Source organism: Phodopus roborovskii, unplaced genomic scaffold, assembly GCF_943737965.1.
Source record: "Phodopus roborovskii unplaced genomic scaffold, PHOROB, whole genome shotgun sequence".
NCBI classification, from domain to species: domain Eukaryota; kingdom Metazoa; phylum Chordata; class Mammalia; order Rodentia; family Cricetidae; genus Phodopus; species Phodopus roborovskii.
Genome location: NW_026126638.1, coordinates 9927011 through 9933637, shown reverse-complemented (window position 1 = coordinate 9933637; position 6627 = coordinate 9927011). Strand labels below are relative to the sequence as shown.

Below are 6627 nucleotides of genomic sequence, written 5' to 3'. Positions count from 1 at the left end.
AAAAGATGCCAGAAAAATGAGAGTGACTGGCTATTTGCCTTAGAAAATCACAGGTGTGCAAGGGCAAGAGAGACTTTTTCGCTGAGGAGACTGTGGGTAAGCGTATTCGATGTGTAAGACACTTGTATATCAATCTGAGCCTGGACGCAGGATGTAAGTGGGAAAGTAGCTCAGTCTATCTTTGCCTTCCAGGAGCTTCCTGGGCTTACATATCTATGTTAAGAGTAACATGTTTTCAAACAAAGGCAAAAACGTTTCCTTATCTCCTCATGATTTAAGAAAAATCAACAAACGAACACCAGAAAATAAAGATGGGGATTGAGCCAGGGTGTTTGAGGAGGTGAGGAGGGCATGGGTATAGGAAGAGGTGAAGTGAGCCCAGACATTAAAGAGGTGAAGTAAGGGCCAGATGGCGGAAGAGATGAAGTGAGTCTGGATGTCAGAGGAGGTGAGGTGAGCCCAGATATGGGAGGAAAGAAGTGAGAGCCACATGTTTGAAGAGGTAAAGGGAGCCTGGAAATTGGAGAACATGAAGTAAGGACAAGATATGGGAAGAAGTGAAGTCTGCACTGGATATTGGAAGGGGTGAGGTGAGCCCAGATGTTGGAGGAAGTGAAGTGAGCCCGGATGTTGGAAGAGAAGACGGGAGCCCAGAAATGGAGAAAGGAAGGAAGACGTTGGGAGAGGTAAAGTGAGCCAGTATAGCGGAAGAGGTGAAGGGAGTCCTGAATATTGAAAGAAGTCAAGTGAGAGCCAGAAAATGGCGAAATGAGCCCAGATGCTGGAAGAGGAGAAGCGAGTGTGAGGTATGGGAAATACCTTGTTGAGAGTGACAAGTAGACATGGGATCAGAGAGGGAACATGGTTCCTGTATCTCTAATAGTGCTCACTCCACTCCTCCATCCCTTTCCTGGGACTAAAGGCATGCACCATGCCTAGCTAATTTAGTTGATTTTATCAAGAAAAAAACATGAGTGAGATTTCTTCAGTGTCAAATCACTGCTCTGTCAGCTGTCTTTCAAAGCAATTCCATCCATGCTTGGGCTTGAGTCACCACCACCAACAGCTAAAGCAGAAACACACAAACAATTTCATAGAGAGATTTGTTTAAATGTGTTATTGCTGGGGCTGGAGGGATAAGTGGATAAGAGTACTTGCCGCATAGTTGTGAGGACTTTGGGTCATATTCCTAAACACTACATACAGTGCCAGGTGTAGGGACTCCATGCATTGCTGGTACCTACAATCCCAGAATTGTAGAGGGAGAGACTAGAAGATCACTGTGGTTTGCTGATTGCCAGTCTATCTCTAAGCTCTACAAGAGACCCTTTCTTGAAGGAATAAGGCGGACGATGATAAGGGCAGGATGCCTAACATCTTCCTTTGTTCCCTGCATGAATGGACACAGGCACATACACCTACAACAGCATTCCCTGCTCTGTGATAGCAATGATCGTATTATACCCACAGCTATCACAAACCAAAGTTCTCTTTCATGGAGACAGAAAACACTTGGGAAAAGTAATTCACTGTTCCTTAGCTAGTGATCCTTTAACAGAGGTGAAAGGGGAGAGAGAGAGTTTTGTAAGGCTGGATGTAGTTTAGGTGGTAGAGAGTTTGCTTAGCACACAAGAAGGCCTAGGCTTGATCTCCAGCACCACATAAAAGCAGGTGTGGTGGTGTGCTCCTGTAATCACACCACTCAGGGAGTGAAGGCAGAGGATCTGCTTTTAAGGTTACCCTAGGTTACAAGGGCACTTTGAGGCCTGCCTAAGATACTTGGGACCCTGACATAATCGAAATACTGTTTCAAATAGGGAAAATGTCTCAGAAGTGAAGTCACAAATTCAATCTCATCAAAGGCCATGAGTCCAACTAGTACCTTGAGATATAAAAAGAAATGGATCTGTAACTGTCATTAAGACACAGTATTCCAGTGTTGTTCTCTCATTGTGTGTTATCTATCTAATCAAGGAATCATTTATTCATTCAATAATGATTTACTGTTCACTTTTTTTTGTGCTAGTAAAAAGTTGGGAAAATAATAACGAATAAACAAGCAACAAAGGAAACATATTAATCAGGGGGTGTTAACTATGTCAAATCAAAATAGGAATCTGCTAATCAAGAAACAGTTCTAAGGGAGGGTATAAAAGAAATCTGTCAGACGGGAGGGAGGTGAGCATGGAAGTCTTTTCAGAAAAGATGATTCTGGTGTGAGATTTTAGTGATAACCACTGCCTTTCAGTGATGAGGAGAGAAACAATGGAAAGGACTCACAACACAGGGAACATTGAAGATTTCAAAGTGAGGGACAGGACAATGAGAAACAGAGGTTCTTCCAACCAGAGGTGAGAGAGGGTGGAGTTTGTGTGCAGGCTGAGTTCTGCAGGCTCTTCCAAGTTCTGAATATCTACCAGTGTGAAATGTCTGTGTGAAACCTTTCATTCAATTTAACCCTGGACACAGTACCATCACTTTTCAGCTTTCCATTTTGTCAATCAACACACCCTGACTCAATTGTTCCAGAAAAGTTATGAACTAAATTAATATACCAGTGTGGTCACACACAATGAAATTCCAGCACTGAGGTAGAATTCAGTTCAAAACCAACCTGGGTTATATAGGATGTTTCAGAGAAGCCTGGTTTACATAACAAGATAAAAACAAACAAAAAACCAAAACAAAAAAAACTAAAACTCCCCACTCTCCAAAACCCACCCTAGAGAAAATCACTTTCATCTACTGTTGTGGAATAGAATAATTATTTAACTATGTAAAGATGTGATGCATTTGTTTAACTATATAAAGATGTGTAACTGTTTCAGCTTGCCTGCCTAAGGCACCTGGTTGAACTAATAAAAAGACAAATGGCCAATAGCTATGCAGAGGCGGGATAGGCAGGGATGGTGGCCAGGGAGAAAGGGGGAGCCAGACAGCCAGGGGCCTGGCAGGCAGACACAAAAGAAGCTGAAAATCAGGATGAACGGTACATAGATGAGGTAAGTGGGCCTCAGGGCAACACATATATTAATAGAAATGGAATAATCTACGTTTAAAGAAAAAAAAAAAGCTAGCTAGGAAAAGCCTCAGCTAAGGCTGAGCATTCATAATTAATGTCTCCATGTCATGATTCGGGAGCTTGTAGTCCAAGAAAGCCACCTACAATCTACTTTACCTTTAATTCATTTGTTGGTTACTTCAGAATTTCTAAATAAATAGTTTGGGTTTTTTTTTTTCCATTTCTTAATCCATTAACAATAAAATATATGTTTCAGCTTCCTGGTACTAAATATAGGGATTTGATGCACACTCTCCCACCATTTCTAACTTATACTCTAGCCAGTTCTAAATTATTATTTAAAGTCTTTTTTTATTCCTTTTATAGCTATAAGTAATGTTTTAAGCCTCTGTCATTTGTTCCAGAAAAATACAAACAGAACTCTACTGGCTGCTACTATATTAAGATGTTAATCCCACCATCCTTCTCTTCCTCTCTGTTCTCCATCTCCCTGTCTACTTTTACAACTATTATATTCAGTTTTGCTGTCCTTGATTAAACTGTCCTAATGTAGCTTTAATTATCAAAGCTTATAATCAGACAAAAGGAGGGCTGGGAGCCATCTCAGTTGGTAAAGTGCTTGTCATGTGAGCATGACATGAGACCTCTAATTCATATTTCACCTTCTAGACTAGGCACAAGGAGACAGAAATAGTTGGATTCCAGGAGCTTCCTGGCAAGACAGTCTAACCGAATGTTGTGGAATATTACTTAACTATGTAAACATGTGCTACATTTGTTTTATGCTGCATTTGTTTGTTGATGTAAAGATCTGATGCTTTGCCTAACAAAAAGCTGAACTGAAGGACCAATAGCTATGCAGTAGAGGAACAGGCAGGGCTGGTGTGCAGAAAGAGTAAGTAGGAGGAGGAATCTAGGCTAGAGAAGAGAGAACGAGGGAGAAAAAGAGGAAGAGACTCCCAGAGCTAGCCAGTCAGCCATCAGACAGACAGACACAGACTAGAACATGTATAATGAAAGACAGTTAAAAAGCCCTGAGACAAAACATAAAGGTAATTTAAGTTAAAGAATAGAAGTAGCCAGAAAGGAGCATATGCTTAGGCCAAGCATTCATGACCAATAAGAAGTCTCCATGTCATGATTTGGGAGCTGGTTGATGACCCAAAAGAAACCCTGCTAAAGGAGAGCCTACAGGTCAGTGAGAGACCCCCATCTCAAAAGCTAAGGAAGCCACTCCACTTGATGCTGAACTTTGGTCCTCCAGACATGCATGAACATACATGTGTGTCATAGTGAGTTCATACACATGAATATGTACATTCACATCATATCATCACATACACCAAACATGCATGTACACAGAGAGAGAGAGAGAGAGAGTGACAGAGACAGAGAGACACAGAGAGAATTAGAAAGTCATCCTTCCTGCGTTTATCTCTGAATGAATTTATGAAAGTCACTCATTCCTCAAATATTTCACAGAACTGACTAAAAGGTAGTTTAAGTTTGTGGCTCCCTTTGCAAGCCCTATTTTATTTTTTTTAAATTGAAAATCCCATTCACATTTATCCACACAGAGAAGGGTAAATGTCTGGCCATTTCATACACCTGAGTTTTAGAGAAACGGCCTTGGAGAGGTTTCAGGGAGGAAGGTACTGTACCTCCTGTCTTCCACCACTGCCTGATCAATTCCAGAGTGAGGCTCAGGAACATCACAGGGCTGAGCACTGACTGTCCTATGGCCTGTTAAACATCAGGAGTCTTCTGGAATTGTCCATCCTCAGTGGGAGGAAGACACCAGTCGGTGTCTTCCAGTGGAGTTCTTTTCCGGTACCAGTGGCAGAAAAGCAGGCTTGCAAGTATCAATCCTCTCCTTCCAGGCTGTTCCTTCTGAGTCATTCTTTCTAAGTAGGAGCTGTTTTTTTGTTTGTTTGTTTGTTTGTTGTTGTTGTTTTTTAAGAAACCCCCTTTACAGTCCAGGTCTTTATTTCTTTTTGTACATCAGGCCATAAATTCATATGGGCCAGCAGCTCAGGCTCCTTCCCGTTTGTTCTCACAAAGTGTGCTTCTCTGGGTGGAGCAGGCTGGCGCTTGAGCTGAACCCAGGTGCCGTTCTCCTTGGCTTCCTTTTTCTTCTGGTCGTTCTCCTTCACCCGCTTCAGGAAGCCTGTCTCTGCTCTTAGAGTGCTTGATGTGCTCAATCCGCACGTTAATCCTCTTGGTGAGAATCTTGCCCTTAACTTGCTTGTTTACAATGATGCCCACGGCATGCTGAGTGACATTGTAGACTCTTCCTGTCTTGCCATGGTAACACTTGTGGGGCATTCCTTTTTGAACAGTGCCCATTCCCTTGATGTCTACAATATCGCCCTTCTTGTAGATTCGCATATACGTGGCCAAAGGAGCAACCCCATGCTTCCTAAAGGCCGAGAGAACATTTAGCCAGTGTCCCTCCTCTTTCCCTTGGTGTTTGTCATTTTGGCGAGTTACTGGAAGATGGCTGCCGTGGCCAAAAGGAAGCTAGGAGCTGTTTTTTAAGTTAAGTTATTTCATATGTGTCTCAGCATCTGCCTGCATGGATGGATGGATGGATGGATGGATGGATGGATGGATGGATGGATGGATGATGGATGGATGGATGTGTTCCAGCCCCATGCTTGGTACCAGCAGAGGTCAGAAGAGAGGGCTGGACCTCTTGGAAGCTGGAATTACAGATGGTGTGAGCCAAGGAGTGAGGAAGCAAACATGGGTCCTCTGCAGGAGCAAGAAGTGCTCTTAACCATTGAGGTGTCTCTCCAGAACCCTCCCCACCAACACTACTTTTAAAGGGATATATTCATCTAGTGGTGTTTGTCAACTTCATTGAAACAAAACAGTCAAATATCCACGTGACTTTTAACATCTCTCCTCTTTAAAACATGCTATTCTTCAGTTTTAAAAGAAGCAGTTTTAACTTGGTTTTTCTATAATTGCATCTCATCATCATATCCACCGATGTCATTTTCCTAACAAAAATTCACTGATCTCCAATTATTACACGGACATCCCAATAATTCTAGATGTCACAAGGGGACAGTTCAGACGTTCTTTGCCTACTGAGACTTAAATTCCAATTTAAAGAGTGGAAATAAAGAACTATGCAAAATATATATGCTTTGTTGATGTAATCTACCCTATGGGAAAAAAGTATATGAGGGTATATAGCTTGGGAGAAGGAAAGAAATTTTGCATCAGGAGTTGAGAAAGTGGTTGCAACTGAGGAAAGGCCCAGAGCAGGAGCTGGGAGGATTTCAAGCTGCTGAGGCCAGGAAACATTAGGACCAGAAGCCTGCCTCTCCTCAGCAACCTCTGCACTCAGGAAGAGCCTTGAGAAGACTGTGGCTGAAGCAAAGCAAACAAACAGGAATAGACGCATTTTATAAATAACAAAGTAAAAGAAAACAGGCCACTCGTTTGTTTCTCAATATTGTTTTGTTATTAAATGATTTCTTTAGTTTAATAATTAGCATAATAATCTTTGGCTCCCTGTTCTGTTAGTGTAAGTACATAAGACTTCATATTTCGTTTAAAATGTATGGCTTCTACATTACATGAATTAATGTTTT

At 41.8% G+C, this 6627-nt stretch overlaps 1 pseudogene; it reads right to left on the bottom strand.

The window, feature by feature from the left end:
• Positions 1 to 5023: 5023 nt before the first annotated feature.
• Positions 5024 to 5521, bottom strand: LOC127212846 (60S ribosomal protein L21-like; annotated as a pseudogene).
• Positions 5522 to 6627: the final 1106 nt, after the last annotated feature.